At 36.7% G+C, this 17,919-nt stretch overlaps 1 long non-coding RNA gene across 1 annotated transcript in view; it reads right to left on the bottom strand.

Moving 5' to 3' along the window:
• The window catches only part of LOC103101453 (uncharacterized), a 60,512-nt gene extending 53,203 nt beyond the window's left edge, over nt 1-7,309 (bottom strand). The window contains exons 1-3 of the long non-coding RNA XR_008917877.1: nt 7,089-7,309; nt 5,142-5,334; nt 4,350-4,405 (exon numbers count right to left, since the gene is read on the bottom strand). This is a non-coding gene — a long non-coding RNA (uncharacterized LOC103101453). The remainder of the gene's footprint in view (nt 1-4,349; nt 4,406-5,141; nt 5,335-7,088) is intronic.
• Nucleotides 7,310-17,919: the final 10,610 nt, after the last annotated feature.

Here is a 17,919-nt window from a genome sequence, read left to right as displayed (position 1 = left end):
AAGTCTTAAAGGAAGAGAAAAAAATATTTATCTTCAAAGGTAAAGTTAGTTTCTGTAATGCATTAAGGAAGGAGATTACAAAAATTCTGTTTCATTATTTAATTTTAATGGTCCTGTGATTTTAAATTCCCTTAAATACCAAGTCAATTAATTACATGAAAAGTATTGTTGGAGGATGCTTGAAGCTAAGAGAAGACAAAAAGGAGTGCTCCTTTCTTTTTTTTCAGAAGTGGTATTCACTGTCTCTAGCTTCAGATAAATCCCTCCATATGCTGCTATCTCATCTCTAAAGAAAGTATAAGATCCATCCCTAAGAGGACTGGTGAGTCAAATAAAAATGCTTAGAGTAACTGCTTCTTCTGCTCCCCAAGGAGAAAGTAACTAACCATGAGTCAGAGATTGTACCAATCTGGGAGCAGCTGCGACAGCATGTAGTTTCACAGTTTACGTTCGATTTATCTACACCCTGCTCAGTGGAGCTTAGCAAAGTTTTTTTTTTCTTTTTAACTTCACATTAGGTGAGCAAGATCCCTTATTAAGGTACAGCTAAAGAAAAGTTCCTTATGCCACTTCTAATTCTAATTCTTCAGTGCAAACCTACCATCAGGCAGTGTTTGAAAATCTGATACTGCTTTTTTGACACCATCTTGAACAGAAATAAAACCTGTATTCATCCTAGGGATTTAGCAAACAAAAACATGGGAAACTACAGAATGCCAGGAGGTGCTAGACATCGAGAAGCTGAGATCAGCAAAAGTTTTAAAGAACAGAATGTGCACATACTAAATCTCTTTTCTGTTTTGCAATTCTAGTTGTGGCATGAAAATAAAATCAAAATCAGACATAGACAAAAGTCATATAAAAATGCCCCAAACCTCCCCCCCCCCCGGTTATTTTGGAATGATGGGGGGATATTTTACCATTGCTTTCTTCTTCCTTTCCTGTTGACGGTACTTGGCTGGAGAATTTAGTTAGAAGTAGGGAGGTAGAAGAGTGAATTAGGATACTTTTGACTAAAACCATTGCTCAGGGTAGTTGGAAAAAAAAGTGTGAAACAAAGGTTAAATTAAAGAGTGTGAGACCACTTCCAGAAGGCACTTTCTGTCAGGGTCAAAACAAATTGGATCACCAAACAGCCAAGGGAGCCATGCAGTATCTATTTGGCCACAATTATTGGAACCAAGGTCTTTGAAGATTGATTTTGTTGTAAGGACCCTCAGCTTATGGTCCAATTACTACTTTGCTTATCCTCAAGGGTTAGTCGAGTTGCCTGCCAAACTGATGGCAGGCAATAAAAGAAAATGAAAGCAGGCTGGATTCTTTCCTTTGCTAGTTTCTGTATACCCTAACACTGTGATGGTGAACCTATGGCATGAGTGCAAAAGATGGCATGCAGAGTGCTCTCTGTGGGCACCCAAGCCCCTCCCCCTGATCAGTGTTTATTATTAGAAAGGCAGAGGGACAAAGATGGAGCTTCTCCCTTCCCCCTCTCCACTGTGCCTGATGACATTTTTTCCTATCATCTGCCCCTCTGCCCAGCAGCCCAAAGGGAGCAATTCCTTCTTCCCCTGTGTGGGATGGGATTCATCCAGCACTCAATGGGGTGAGGGGAAGCATGGCACATGGTCTGGGGGGACATGGCATGTGGTCTCCAGGGTGGGACATGGCACAGGTTTACCATCACTGTTCTAACCTGTCAGCTTATTGATGTCACTCACAGACAATTGTTATATGAACTGGCTTCAATCTGGGTGATAGTTGCCATAACTCATTATTCCTTTGTCACACTTTGTCCCAACTCAGATTCTTCTGGGAATTTCATATAGTTTTAAAATAACGCATGGGCGGCTCTCCAATGATGTGAGTAGAAAAGTTCCCAGCACCCATGTAAGCACTCAAGGTAACAATGAATATTGCGTATAAGCTAACCATTATTTAGTCATAGTTATAAAAACACAGGTCTGATCACATTATTCCTTTTACTCAATAAACTGCAGTAACTCCCTATGAATTCTAGGATCAAATAGATAATGTTCTGTTTGGTGTACAAACGATAGCGGGCACTCCCTTAGCATTTCAGTGTGTTTGTGCCTTATACCATCTCTCTTCTCCATGTACTTTTTGATACAGTGACCACTGGTCTTGCTGTTCTTCAAAGAAGATACTCCATCTTCTAACTCTGGATATTTTCATTGACTGTCCCTCATGCCTGAAATATTCTAACTTCTTTAACTCTGGACTTCCCTGGTTTCCTTTAAGGTCTAGCTGAAATCTTGCCTCATACAGAAGCCTTTCCTGACTCTCCTTAATTCTAAAACCTTGTTTCTATTGATTTCCAATTTAACCTGTCTAAATATCATTTGTACATAGTTGTTTTTTTTTAAACCTTTACCTTCTGTCTTATCAATTCTAAGGCCAAAGAGCTATAAGGATTAGGCAACTGGGGTTAAGTGACTTACCCAAGGACACAGAGATCAGAAGGTTCTGAGGATAAATTTGAACCCAGGTCCTTCTGCTTCAAAGGCTGTTACTCTCTCCACTGTACTACCTGGCTGTCCCTACATAATTTTTACATGTTGTCTCCTCGACTGTGGGACCTTGAGAACCAGAACTGTCTTTTGCCTTCCTTTATATATCGAGTGTTTGAAGGCATAATGTATAGCATATAGCAGGTACTTAATAAGTGTTATTTGACTGACACAGAAAAAGGCCAAACATACATACATGGTATACAGTAGCTTATACAAAATTGATGGAATTCATTGTCTTCAACTGTGAAACAAGTTTAGAGTTAGGGAATACAATCTTCTCTTTAGTGCTTTATAGTAAGTACAATCTTCTCCTAGGAACCTATCTGGTCCTCGACTCAATATATCACCATATAGTTTGGACTTCCATCAAATAGTAAATAAAACTGAAATTGTATAAAAGGGGGCCTCCCGGTATTCTGCTAAATACCATCTTTACCACAAGAACATGTAATGATACTCAGATTTATATTACTATCTGTAGTGACACCAAGCTTGGGGTTACTACTTTACATATTATTTTTTTAAACACTTACCTTCTGTCTAAAAATCAAAACTAAGTATTGGTTTCAAGGCAGAAGAGCAATAAGGGCTAGGCAATTGGAGTTAAATGACTTGTCCAGGATCACACATGTAGGGAGTGCCTGAGGCTAAACTGGAACTTAGAACCTCCCATGTGCAGCCCTGGTCCTCTAGCCACTGAGCCACATAGCTACCCTTATATAGTATTTTAAGGTTTACAAATTAATTTTGGTTTGCAAAGCATTGATTTTGCTATTTTTTGATCCTCATAATTACCTGTTGAAGTAGATACTCTTTTTATCTCCATTTCACAGATTAGGAAATAGATTAAGTTAGATTAAGTGGCTTGCTCATAATCACACAGCTAGTTTCTGAGGCAGGATTTGAATTCCTGCCTTCCTGACTACTTTGCTCCATATCTTACCTACTTTCCACTATGACCCTTAAGTTCCTCTACTAGAGAGGCAATATCTTTTGCATCAAATATGCATTGTCCAAATAATTTATAGTAGTAGCAGAGGAAAAAGTCTGGGTGAATTACTTTTTAAAATTATGACTTACTCACTTGTTCCTTCCTCAACTTGAGGGAGGGAGAGAGAGGTCTCCATTTTTCTACAAAAGTTTAGAAATGCTCAAGTGCTGCTTCTTGTTGGCTAGAAGGCTGGGTTCTAGAACCATGGGATTTATATTTGCTAGAGAAAAATCCTTATTGGTGACACTGACCAGGAATTTATTCATATCCATATGGAAGACATTTCTCTATGGAGTGTCATTGAATATCCTATGTATTTTTCAGGAAATCCTATCCTTGATATCCAGGACAATGAATCTCAAAACTTTTAAGATTTAGCCATGTGGTTCCCTTCTCCACATCTGTTATCGTTTGGCCTGAGAAGATCATACTACAACTTCTCCATAAATAGAAGTGACCTTGGTGTTATGAACTAGGGGTGTAAGTTCTACAAGTAAATAAAACATTTTTAATATGATGTAGCCATTGACAGCTTTTTGTGTAGTGGCATAATTATACATTTTTAGGTTGCTTTCCATCCTTGTCTTTCCACCTCCAAATGTCCATACCTATCCCAGGGATTCAGGTGTGCTCTTTTTTTCCCCCCTTTAACTCTTACTTTCTGTCTTAAAATCAACACTGTAAATTGGTTGCAAGGCAGAAGACTGATAAGGACTAGGAAATGGGGTTGTGACCCCAGGGTAAGTAGCTAAGAATTGTCTGAGACCAGATTTGAACCTAGAACATCCCATCTCTTGGTATGGCTCTCAATCTATTGAGCCACCTACCTGCCTCCATCAAGTCCAGTCTTACACATTGGTTCTTAAGCTGCTATGTTCAGAATCTGTAAAAAAGAATAATAGAAGAATTTTCAATAAGCTACCTTTTATGGTACCAGTACAAAGGCCCAGTTCTGATATGAAATAGCACCATCCACTTCATCTCAGTAAATCAGACTTAAGGAGATGTTTACAGCCTTATTGACATGTTACTGGGTATGCCCTAGAATAGTGATGGTGAACCTTTTAAAACCTTTTAGGGGCCATGTGCCGTGCCTTGCCTTCAGATTATATGCATTGCTCTGCTCCCCACAGACTATATGCAGTACCCCACTCCCCTTGAGACCAAGTGCCTCCCTTATCCCTTCTCACCCCTACTGAGTGTTCCACTTAGGGCAGGGTGTTAACACAGAAGAGGTGGGGCGATGCATGGAAAAGAGGAAGGGAGCAACTCCTCCAGAGTCCCTCTGATTTTCTAGTAATTAATTCTGCTGGGGTTGGCTCCTATTCCCACAAAAAAGCCTCTGCATGCCATCATTGGCAAATGTGCCATAGGTTTGGCATCATGGCCCTAGAGGATATCTCCCGATCTTTTAGATTCAATTTTCAAATTGACATATTTACATTTACCATCAGAAAATACAACATTCCAAACAAATGCTCCCTATCCTTTAAACTCATACACTTGAACTATGAATCATCCACCTACAATGAAATTATCTAGTCTTTAAATACTAAATCTGGGCTGTGACTTCAGGGTAATTGGTTAGACTAGAGGATCTCTAAATGTGGGTGACTTACCTTCTTTCTTCTTCTTTGTTTGAATTCTCTAGCTGGTCCAGAGTTAAGCTCCTCACTGAATGGCTTAAGGCAGATTTGTTTTTCCATATCCCTTGGAGAATAAGATATGAGGTGGTGCTGCCTTAGTTTAAATGTACTTTCAGGGCATAGTTTTCATTTGAAAATATTCTATTTCAGAAGTCCTTAAAAAGAGCTGTGATAAGGCAAAAGGAAAATCAATTAATTCCAATACTCTTCTATGAAATATGAGCTTATTTATTTCTTGCCAAAGTATTGATTTATCATCAAATAGATCTATGCATAACATTCTTTTGGTTATGAAATAAAATGAAATAAAATAATTCCCATGTGAAATGTAACTTCTAGGCTATAAGCTGCATATGTAGGAACAATTGGGATGAGAATTTGAAATAATTGCCTTAATGAGGAAAAATTAATGTCCATTAAAACTAGCACTCTGTGTACAAATTTCAATTGATAATATTGTGGTAGCAAGGGGAAAAAACCAAAAATTCTTGTTCATACTATTATCTATCAGAAATTATATATTTATAACATGCTATAAATAGGTAGTTTAGTAATTTAGTAAATATTTTTATAATTGGCATTAATGTATACTCAGTTGATCCTGGCTTGTATTTTATATTGAGTAATTAGATTTATTTATGAATTTGCATGAGTTTACATGGAAGCAAAAAAAAATTGTCAGAGCACCAAATATGTATGTAATGGGCATGAAATTCTTTAAAATGCAGTCAGTTCTGGAATGAAATAATTTTGGCAAATTCATGCATTCAGTCTTATGGCAAGTAGTGGTGCTTTCAGGCAAAATTAAAATATTTACTTGATCCAGGCTTGAGTCACTAACTTTTTCAGAAAAAGATGACCTTTTTCAATTCTATGAAGCCTTTGGACTGGAGGTGCAGGGGTGCTTGAGCATGAAATTCCTAGAGAGAGGGAAGAAGGTGAGGGGCTTCTCATTTGCATTTTCATCCTAAATGAAAATCTCAACAGCTGGAGGACAGTGGGGAATAGTGTTGAATTTTATCAGGTAAGACTTCATGTTAGGCTGGGAAAATCTAAAATAGACTGTTTGGCGATTCCTCATGTAGGGAGAGATGGAAGATAATCTGTCTGTACTTAAACCATTGGAACTATTTTAACATGGGTCACTTATTTGAGCTGTCTGTTTAGTAATCAGACAATTAATTAAAATGGTCACTCAAATTAGCACATGCAGTCAAAGCCAGTGATGCTGATCTTTCATTATATATATTCTTCCCAAACATTTTCAACAGCATCAAAGACAGATATTTGAAGTTGATGTAAATGAAAGTATTAACTTCTATACCTTCTTCCTTTTGTGGAATTTCCCTTCATTTCAAATCAGCAAAAAACCTTATCATCTCTGTCCCTCAATATTTTTGTTACACACTCTACAAACAACACAAATGAATGATTTTTCGAAAATTAGTGAGATACTATGGTGCATTGGAAAGAGTAATATTGACCTTGGAATCAGAAGACCCGGGGTCTGAATCCTAGTTCTGTGTCTTCCTCTTTGCATGACCTGAGGCAAAACTTTATTGGTCTTACCTTCTTCAATTGTGAAAAAAGGGAGCAGTTGGGCTTTCTGACCTCTGGCATCAATTCCAGTGTTAAATCTATAATGCTAAAACTCAAATTCCTTAGCCTGGCATTAGCGATCTTTCATGATTTTGTTCTAATCTATGATTCTAAGTTTATTCCCCACTCTTCTTTTATAAATGACATGCCAAAATAAAACCACTGTTTTCTAAATATAAACAATAATTTCTTGTCTATATTTCTTTGCTCACCATATTTCCTCTTTCTAGCATGTCCTGGCAAAACTCTATTACTTCTTTCAGGCCCAGTTCAAATGTCAAACATTTCATGAAAACTTTTTGAATCCCCTCAGATACATACCTGATATCCTTTTATCTAAACTCCCATGACACTTTGTTTATCTCCTTTATCACTCAGATTCTGTCAATATGTATTGAAGCTTGTTTTTCACCCTCTAAGCTCTTACTAACCTAGTTGATCTTACATACTATAGAGTCAGAGATAACATGGAGAATCATGGTAGACAGAGTTTTGGCTCAAGGCTCTCATTACTGAGACCAAACCTACCCTTGCTACAGCAACCATCATTTTCTTGGCACTATGACCTCATAGCATGCCTTCCTTAATATCTATGAAGGTGAGGCTGGTGTGACTGTTCTAGACCAACACCCTCTACTCTCATCAAACTTCTTCTCCCCCACTTGAAAAAAAATAGTGATAGGTCTATGTAGTCCTACCAAATTTGCCTTCCAAATTCAGAGCTGATCTCAATCCTCTATTAAAAATCCTTCAATATATTTTCACTGATCACTGAAAAAAATTCAAACTCCTTAACTTATATTTAAGATGCTCTACCCTTTGATTCCACTTTTCCAGTTTTACCTTTTTCATACTCTATGCTACTATCAAAATGAACTAATTGCTGTCCTTTGAGTTCATATCATTCCTGCCTATTTGCACACAATAATATCTTTAAATGCCTGCCCAACTCCTTTTACCTGTTAAAATTCTTTGCATCCTCCCAATTTCTGGATGAAGTAATCTCTTCTTCTCTCTTCTATCAGTTCACTTTCTATACTTTGATCATTCACAGCATTTGGTTTATACTTTTCCTTTATAGCTCAGCCCAAACAATATGAGTGCTGCAATTGGAGTTAGGAAGAACTGAGTTCAAGTCTTGCCTCAGATACTTACTAGCTGTGTATCTCTGAGGAAGTAACAACTTCTCTCAGCTTCAGTTTCCTCATCTGTAATATAAGGATAATAATATTAGCTAGCTCACAGGGATGTTGTGAGGAACAAATGAGATATTGTATGTATAGCACTTGGAAAACTTAAAAATCCTTTGTAAATGACAGTTTTGTTATTATTATCACCATTATATTTATATTCTATATCATATATGTATAATATTTTGTTGGGCTGCAATGACTCAAGGTAACTGTCACCTAATGGAAAGTCTTCTAGTCATCAGCCTTCCCACATTTAGCTTTACTTAGACAGCAATGAATTAGTCAACAAGCATTATTAAGTAGACAATACTGTGTCCCGCACTGTATTAAATGCTAAAAATATGAAGGCAAAAGCTATTGCTCTCAAAAAGCTTGCATTTATAAAGGGAAAAAGCATTTATTATGTACTTAATTCTGTGTTAGGAGCTAGTTCATCATGGAAGCAGGTAATATTTAGACCAACACATAGACCAGGCAAAAGCAATTTACAGAATATAGTACAATAGTTCAGGTTCTCTTCCATATCACATTCAGATGCTACAGTTTAATCAGTTATTCCTAAGTTGTTGGACATCCTCTTACTTTTCAGAGATTTCTTTTGCCACCACAAAAATAGATTTTTTGTATTGTACATAATAGACATTTTCCTCCATCTATTATCTCTTTTCAGAAAGGCCAAGGGGGGGGGTAATGCTAGGTCTAAGAGCATTACTATATAGTAATTTTTGTATACAGTTACAAAATGCTTCCAAAATGATTTTATGTCCTCATAGGTCCACCAACAATACATCGATTTGCTTATTTTTTGTACAATCTTGCCAATGTTTATCATTGTGTTTTTGTCATCTTTGCCCCTCTAATTGTATGAGAGGGAATCTCAGAATTGTTTTATTTTAAAATTGTCTAATTAGTAGTGATTTGGAGCAATATTTTTCCTTATGTCTATAAAGATCCTTTGTCACTTCCTTTGAGAATTGACTTTTCATATCTTTAGACCACTAGAGTCTATTACCTTGGCCATTATAATCTCATAGTATTCAAATTTATATATATATATATATATATATATATATATATATTTGTTGTTGTTGCTAGTATTCAAATTAATATATATATATATATTTGTTGTTGCTGCCTTGGTTCTTTCCATTTATATAATTACAGGAATTATGTATATTGTTTTCCTGGTTTAGCTTAGATCACTTTGTATTATCAGTCCATGTAAGACTTTGGTGGCAACCACAAATTGGAAACTGAAGGGATGTCCCTCATTTGGGGAAAGGCTGGACAAATTATGGCATGTGGTTATAATGGAATACTATTGTGCCATAAGAAATGGCAAATTGGGTGATTTTAGAAAAAAAAAAAAACTTGTCAAGCCTTATGTGAACTGATGCGAAGTGAAGTGAGCAAAACCAAGAGAACATTGTGCACAACAGCAAAAATATTGTAGGGTGATCAACTGTGAAGGACTAAACTTTTATCACAATGCAAAGACCCAAGATAACCCCAAAAGATTCATGATGAAAAATGCTATTCACAGCCATAGAGGGAATTGTCAGCTTTTGAATGAAGACTGAATCATATCATTTCTTGCCTTTCTTCCTTTATTAATTATGTCTTACATATGTGGCATGACACGAGGAATAAGAAAATTTGTATTTCATGGCAACATTGGAATAACCTATATCAGATTGTTTACTATCTGGAGAGGAAGAGAGAAAGTAAATTTGAATTTCAAAAGATCAGAAATAAAATTATTTCTCCATGTAATTAAAAATAAAAATAAAAGAAAGTACTTAAAAAATAAACCAGTACTTTCTGTCTTGCAATTGATAGAAGAATGGTAAGGGCTAGGCATTTGGGATTATTGTCTTATTCAGAGTCCAAGGCCAGATTTGAACCCAAATTCTTCTGACTCCTGGACTGATATTCTACCCATCTACCCATCTAACTGCCCTCTCAGATTGATATCCACTATAGTACTGAGCAAGGTGTGAAGACCATAGTAGTTTTTTGATAAATATTAATTGAATACATAAATCTTAAGGCTAATTAATGCAGCAAATTTAGATAGGTTTGCCTTGTAGGTAGACAAATTCTACAACTAATTATTATCCTGATAATTAAATTATTTAATATGTGCATAATTATATTAAGGTGCAAACTAAAATTTATGTAATTGAAAATCTAAGAAAATAAGTAGTAAGTTTAACATACTTTAATAAATTATAATTTTATTTCCTAAGTAGTCCCCTCTCCAGTGACAGATTTATACCTGATTAAGTATTTAATGAAATATTATAATTAAATAACCTCTTTAAAATAAGTAAATGAAAAATTTACAACTCAAATTCAGGATTTTGGATCATTGGCAGAGCTGTGGCTTTTCCTTGTGTGGAAACTAATTTTTAGTTATCTTGGAAATGATGATCTTTGACCAATATTAATGACTCATAAAGCTATATGATTTATTGGACATAAAATAATTTTTATTTATTAGAAAGATTGTAATAAAGGCAAGGGAGAGTACCAAGAGACATTGTAAAATAACGTTCCTTGGTCCTACTCAAAGCTTCATTTCTGTATCCATGCCTCCTTTGGTTTTGTGTCTAGGATAATGAATATGCATTGAAAAACTGCATGCTTTGATGGAGGCAATAAGAGACTAATTTCCTACATTGTATGTGCCTCTAAAACTTGGTCCATGGGGGCAGCTGGGTGACTCAGTGAATTGAGAGTCAGGCCTAGAAATGGGAGGTCCTGGGTTCAAATATGGCCTCAGACACTTCCTAGCTGTGTGACCCTGGACAAGTCACTTAACCCCCATTGCCTAGTCCTTACCACTATTCTGGCTTAGAACCAATACACAGTATTGATTTTAAGATGGAAGATGAGGGTTTAAAAAAAAATCTTGTTCCATATATTCATTTCCATTTCATCTACATGGAGAAACAGAACCAAGCTTGATAATGAAAGTCATTGATCTTATATCTGAGAGTTTCAAGGGTCCTTGGTGTGTATCTGCTCCCACCTTCTCATTTTACAGATATGAAAATCAGGCTCCAAAGGGGTTAGTTGTTTGTTCAATGTTACACAACTAATAGCCAATGGTCGAATTTGAACTCAGGTTTTCTGATATCAAATCCAGTGATCTTTCTACTCTACCAAGTCTAAGTACACTAAACTTTCTGTTATCCACTGAGAATATGGATATTCTGGCTAATTTAAAATTCTGATTAGTAGAGAGTTTTTCTATGAACACATGGCCTATCAATTGCTAAAGATAAAATATTCTGAATAAAAGCAACATTAAAAGCGAGCTTTTTCTTGAGTAAAACAGAAGACTTTTAGGTTCAGGGGCCATCAGTAGGAATATTTCCATTGTGACATAGATATAGGAAATGCTAGATAAAAGAGTCTCAGTTGACAGCATATTCTGCATAAACATGTTCTAATGTATTCCTAATTTCTTTCCTCAACTTGCTTCCTTTAAATCTTTCCTATAAATTCTTTATAATGACATTTCTAGGTAATACAGCCTGCATGGTTATTTCCATCACATCAAATTTTAAAAAAGGCAGTCTTGATTACTAATACAATCCAAGGTGATATAATGCAACCTGACATATCATCTGAAAAATGTTTTTGAAATTTTTGATGGACTGGATGGCTAAATAGACATCAGGTATATTTACTCATAGGCTTCTCCACCAAACTGTTTACTGGGGAACATAACCTTATTCAAATCCTCCTTTCCTTAAGGAATCTACTCTGAATAAACAGAAGGAAGATTTGCCTTAGACTTAGATTCAACAACACATTATTATCCTTGTCAAAGAGAAATGTGTATCCACATTCACATTTATATACCACTTTGATCTTCATTAATGTGAGATAGTTCCCCAAATCTGGAGTCTTTGTGTTTCTCTGAGATGCATAAGACTCAATCGAACCAGTCTTCCTCTGCTTTGGAAACCAGGCATGCTTCTTCTTCCTATCTAACACTACTTCCTTATTCTTTCCTAGAAACGTCACTATCCAGTGGTCATAGTCCTTGATTGTTTGAACTGGGTCCCTGGCTTTAGCTAACCCTTGGCATCTTCATGTTTATGATACTAGAGATGAAAAAAAATGCTATGTCTAGACAAGATTCTATCCTAACCAAAAAGTCAGGACCTTTCACTTTTCCAATAATCTCTCTGTAATGAAGATGCCTGTAAGCCAGATATATTATCCTGCCTATGAAAAAGTTATACAGAACTCAGCAGAGGCAGATATCCAAGGGCAGGCTCTCCATAGTGCCATCTCCCAACTCTCTTATTCTTCCTTCTGTGGACTAACGACCAATTCACCCGAGCTTCTAGTAACCCCCTGATGGGGTTATTTATTTCACATCTAATTTTAAAAATAATGGAAATTACTGATACAACTCAAGGAAACATGATGCTTCTTCATTTCCTGCCCCGGGTGTTTTATTTTAGGCTTGGTGGCACTTTTTGAGATGAAATGCAGCAGAATAATAGGTCTATTGATTTATGTATATGTATGTACAGGTCTGTCTTCTTTAATTAAACCTTCTTATAAGTGCTCTTCAGGATGCAAATAATCCAGGAGCCAATACATAGGGTATATATATGTGTGTGTGTGTGTGTGTGTGTGTGTGTGTGTGTGTGTGTGTGCAAATATAAACACATATATGTGTACACACACACACACTCATATATATATATATGTTAATATATATATTCTACTCCTAGTTTCTCTTTAAAACAAATGTCTGAGTTTTTGACATCAATATTTGTCTGGTGATGTTTTATGCCATTGCATCATGGAACACTAAAGTCAATAGAAAATCAAGTTGTGGGTAAAGTGTAATAGAGAATGATGGTGAGTTCCAGCAGATTTCAACATGTTCTAGACAAGGAAATAGATTTTACAAGTGGTCTAAAAAGGATCATGAGAGGAACATTTGAATAAAAAAAGATGAGCATATCACATGTTAATAGTGAAAGATAATTAATGTGCTATAATATTATCTATGCAATGTGAAGAGAATTTTAGTGAGGCACTAAAACATGTTGGGTAGATATTCTGGGATGAATTTTTGGAAAGAAATAGATGACAGCTATATATGTGATAAAGCCTTGATGAATTAGGATCCGTATTGTTGGGATAATTGCATATATTGATAAATTCACGAATCAGTGGAGTTTGCGAATATTAGGAAATTTTGGAGGTGATACATTTATACCTGAACACAGCCTTAAAGATCATATAGTGCCTTTCTTTTATTTTATACATAAGAATCTGAAGTTCAGAAACCATAAATGACTCTCTCCATGTCATACGATTATTAAACATCAGACTTGTGTCCTCTGACCCTAAATTCATATCCAGGAGGGTAAAGGATATGCCTTTTATCAACAGATTTCCACAATTAGTTAATAAGAAGAGTTAATGTTTGAGGGTTCTATAGAGATTCTCTAGTTTAATGTTCTCATTTTAAGACAGGGGAAATGAAGTCCAAATTGGTGATATGACAATTAAAATGTAAAATACACCAACTAGACTTGTATAAATGATATAAACATATTGGTTTAAAGGGCAGAGCCAAGATGTTGGAATAGGAGCACCAAAAGCTGGAACTGCTCTGGGAATCCTCTCCAACCAACCTTAAAATACCTTCTCAAAATGAAAATTAGAGTCATGGAAAACCAACAAGGGGATGGAAGGAAGTAACTCTCTTGTAGAAAACAACTTGAAAGATAGGCAGAGAGAGTCTATTTCATAGGTGTGAAGGGATCAGAAAATAAAGTATGCACAGAGGAATGCAAGCTGTTCCATCCCTCTCCCCATTCCCTCACCTACTGCACCAGGTTCAAGATTCTGGGACTCTGCCTAAGCCTACACCAGAGCACCCCTGGCCCATCCTTTGAATTCCCAAGCCCTGATACAATCCTGAAGTGAGGACCCAAGTCTGAGACCCTTGGCTTCTTCAAGACTGTGGTCAATACTCTTGCCCCAGGTCAAAGTAGCTCACAGTTCTCTAAGTCCTGAAAGCCATCAATAGTCCCTACAGGATACTGAATCAGCAGGAGGAGCTGGCTTCCAGACCTCCCAACTTACAGGCCAGCCTAACACCTTGGAAAGACTGAAACTTGCAGAAAACCAAAACTAGAGGAGAGGATAGCATCCAGGAAAAACTTAAGTTTAGAGAAAGCCCTCTCTACCCTTAGAACATATGTCACTTTTGAGATAAAAGTAAAAGTAAAGGAAAAAAAGGCTAGAAATGTGAGCAAACAGAAAATGAAACACCTAACCAAAGATAAATTTTATGGCATCAAAGAAGAGTAAGCTGGACTTCTGGTCAAGATGGTGGCTTAGAAGCAGCAAAAGTTCAGACCTCTGAAAACCCTTCCTTACCGATCACAAACTGAATGCTCCTAGGGGACTAAAATTCAAACTTGACAATAGGACAGAGCCAGGGAACCCTCCTTCTGGACTCAAATCAAAAGGTAGGCCCCTCAAAAGCGAGAGTCCTAGAACACTCACGTCTAAGGGGAAGGCAGAAGGAAGGTCCCAGGACCCATCCACCCCAAACCCAGAGCACTGAGCCTCCAGCAGCAGCGGAAAACTCAGGGCCGGCAAAAGTGCTGTTCTGATGGGCACACCTTGAAAGCAACCTGGGCCAGTCTTAGAGCGTCTGATACAGATGGCAGGGAAGCAGCCTGAGAGAGACAGGGGGAGCCTGTAGCCCTATGGCTAGGTCCTTCCATCAGAGTATCACTGGAAGTTTTTTGCCTCTGGGCAAATCCAGACCAACCCAGCTGAACCTAATCCCATCAGGAGCCCTCAGAGCTCAGGGAGGCCAGGACCCCTCCTCCCCCAGGGTGCAGGGCCTCTGAAAGAACAGGAATCTTGGGGCGGGCAAAGGCCCTGGGGTACCTTGTGGACAGTGCTGTGTCAGGCTCAGAGCATGGAAGTAAGGCATCAAACAGTGGCAAAGATGGCAAACAGTGCAGAGGTGCAATAGCCTCCAAACACCAAGAAAAGCAAGAAGAAGGGGGTGACTTTGGAAACATTTTATGGAACAAAAATACAAAATACAGGGGAGATAGAAGAGGAAACACAAACAAATGCTCCAAAACCTTCCAAAAGATATGACAATTCTCCACAAACTCTTGAAGAATTTAAATTGGAAATTATCAAAAAGATGGAAGTCTTCTCGTGGGAAAAATGGGAAACAATGCAAAAGGAATTCAGCAATATGAGAGACCAAAATATGCAAATGCAGAAACAGCTCAAAGCCTCAAAAAACAAGTCAGGCCAAACAGAAAAGGAAAAACCAGTATTTAAAGATCAGAATCAGGCTACTGGAAGACAATAATCTTGCAAACGAGCAAGAATTAATAAACCAAAGACAAAAGACTAAAGAATTAGAAGACAACATAAAATATCTCACTGACAAGATGACAGACCTGGAAAACAGAGGAAGGAGAGACAATCTGAGAATCATTGGTCTACCAGAAAAGCCAGAAATATACAGTAATCTTGATATCATAATACATGATATCATCAAAGAAAACTGCCCAGAGATTCTAGAACAAGGGGACAAAATATGGATTGAAAGAGTTCACAGAATACTCTCTACACTAAATCCCCAAAAGACAACTCCCAGGAATGTAATTGCCAAATTCCAAAGCTTCCAAGCAAAAGAAAAAATCTTACAAGAAGCCAGAAAAAGACAATATAAATATAAAGGATCAACAATCAGGGTCACACAGGACCTATCAATTTCCACTCTGAACGATCGTAAGGCATGGAACATGATATTCAGAAAAGCAAGAGAGCTGGGTCTTCAATCGAAAATTAGCTATCCATCAAAACTGACTAAATACTTCCAGGGGAAAGTATGGGCATTCAATAAAATACAAGATTTCCAAGCATTTGTAAAGAAAAGACCAGAGCTCTGTGGAAAGTTTTATATCCAAACACAAAGATCAAGAGAAACATGAAAAGTTAAATATGAAGGAAAGGAAAAGGAGAAAAATGTTATCTTTTTCTTTTATTCAAATTCTCTTCTATAAGGACTATATTTATATCAAATTATATATATATATATATATTAATATGTGGGGAAAATGTAATGTGTAACTCTTAAAAATTGTATGCATCATTAGAGTAGTAAGAAGAATCACGCATAGGGAAAGTTTGGGGCATCAAGATGATATGGAGAAAGGGGGGGATAGAAAGAAAAAGGGAGGGGGGGAATCATTGATGGTACTAAGATATACTCCAAGAAATAGGGAAAAAATCTAAATAGAATAATCTTTCTCACACAAAGATATACATGGGAAGGGGAGGGGAAGAATTCTATAAGAAGGATAGGAATAGGGTTTTTACTTAAACTTTTGACTACATCAAATTAAAAAGTTTTTGTACAAATAAAACCAATGTAAGTAAAATCTGAAGGGAAGCAACAAATTGGGAAACAAGCTTCATAAAAACCTCTTACAAAGATTTAATTACTCAAATTTACAACGAGCTAAATCAATTGTACAAAAAAAAAGCCATTCTCCAATTGGTAAATGGGCAAGGACATGAATAGGCATTTTTCAGATAATGAAATCAAAACTATTAATAAGCACATGAAAAAGTATTCTAAATCTCTTATAATTAGAGAAATACAAATCAAAAGAACTCTGAGGTATCACCTCACACCTAGCAGAATGGCTTCCATGACAGTAAAGGAAAGTAATGAATGCTGGATGGAATGTTGCAAATTAGGGACATTAATTCATTGCTGGTGAGGTTATGAATTGATCCAACCATTCTGGAGGGCAATTTGGAACTATGCCCAAATGGTGATAAAAGACTGTCTGCCCTTTGATCCAGTCATAGCACTGTTGGATTTGTGTCCCAAAGAGATAATAAGGAAAAAGACTCATACAGAATATTCATAGCTGCGCTCTTTGTGGTGGCCAAAAATTGGAAAATGAGGGGATGCCCTTCAATTGGAGAATGGCTGAACAAATTGTGGTATATGTTGGTGATGGAATACTATTGTGCTAAAAGGAATAATAAAGTGGAGGAATTCCATGGAGACTAGAACAACCTCCAGGAAGTGATGCAGAGCTAAAGGAGCAGAACCAGGAAAACATCGTACACAGAGACTAGGACACTGGTACAATCGAACATAATGGACTTCTCCATTAGTGTCAATGCAATGTCCGTGAACATTCTGTAGGGATTTAGGAGAAAAAACATTATCCACAAACAGAGGACAGACTGTGGGAGTAAAAACACCAAGGAAAAGCAATTGCTTGACTACAGGGGATGAAGGAATATGACTGAGGAGAGACTCTAAATGAACACTCTAATGCAAATACCAACAACATGGAAATGGGTTCGAATCAAGAACACATGTGATACCCAACGGTATCGCATTTCGGCTATGGGAGAGGTGGGGGGGGTGGAAAGGAAAAGAAAATGATCTCTGTCTCCAATGAATAATGTTTGGAAATGACCAAATAAAATAATGTAAAAAAAAAAAAGAAGAGCAAGTCACAGACATGGAAGGAGAGCATGAGATCAAAGTAGGCAAAGTGAAACTTCAAAGAAAAATGGGAATTCATCTCGGGATTTGGGAGAGCTCAAAAAGGAATTTAAAAACCATATAAGAGAGGTGGAAGAAAAATGGAGAATAGAAATGAATATGATGCAAAAAAATTATAGCTTAAAAGCATAATTGGTCAGAAAAATCCTATGAAGAAAAGATTTCAGTGAAAAGTAAAATGAACTAAATGGAAAAGGAGGTTCAAAAAGTCTTGGAACAAAATCACTTTTTAAAAATTAAAATTGGGCAAAATAGAAGCATAGGAATAAATGGGCCTTTACTTAAAATAAGTAGTATCTAATTAAAATAATCAGCAAGTATCATCTGCAATGGAGATAAC

This window comes from Monodelphis domestica, chromosome 3 (assembly GCF_027887165.1).
Source record: "Monodelphis domestica isolate mMonDom1 chromosome 3, mMonDom1.pri, whole genome shotgun sequence".
Lineage (NCBI taxonomy): Eukaryota > Metazoa > Chordata > Mammalia > Didelphimorphia > Didelphidae > Monodelphis > Monodelphis domestica.
Note: the sequence above shows the minus strand (reverse complement) of the source record. Positions and strands in the feature narration are given on the sequence as shown.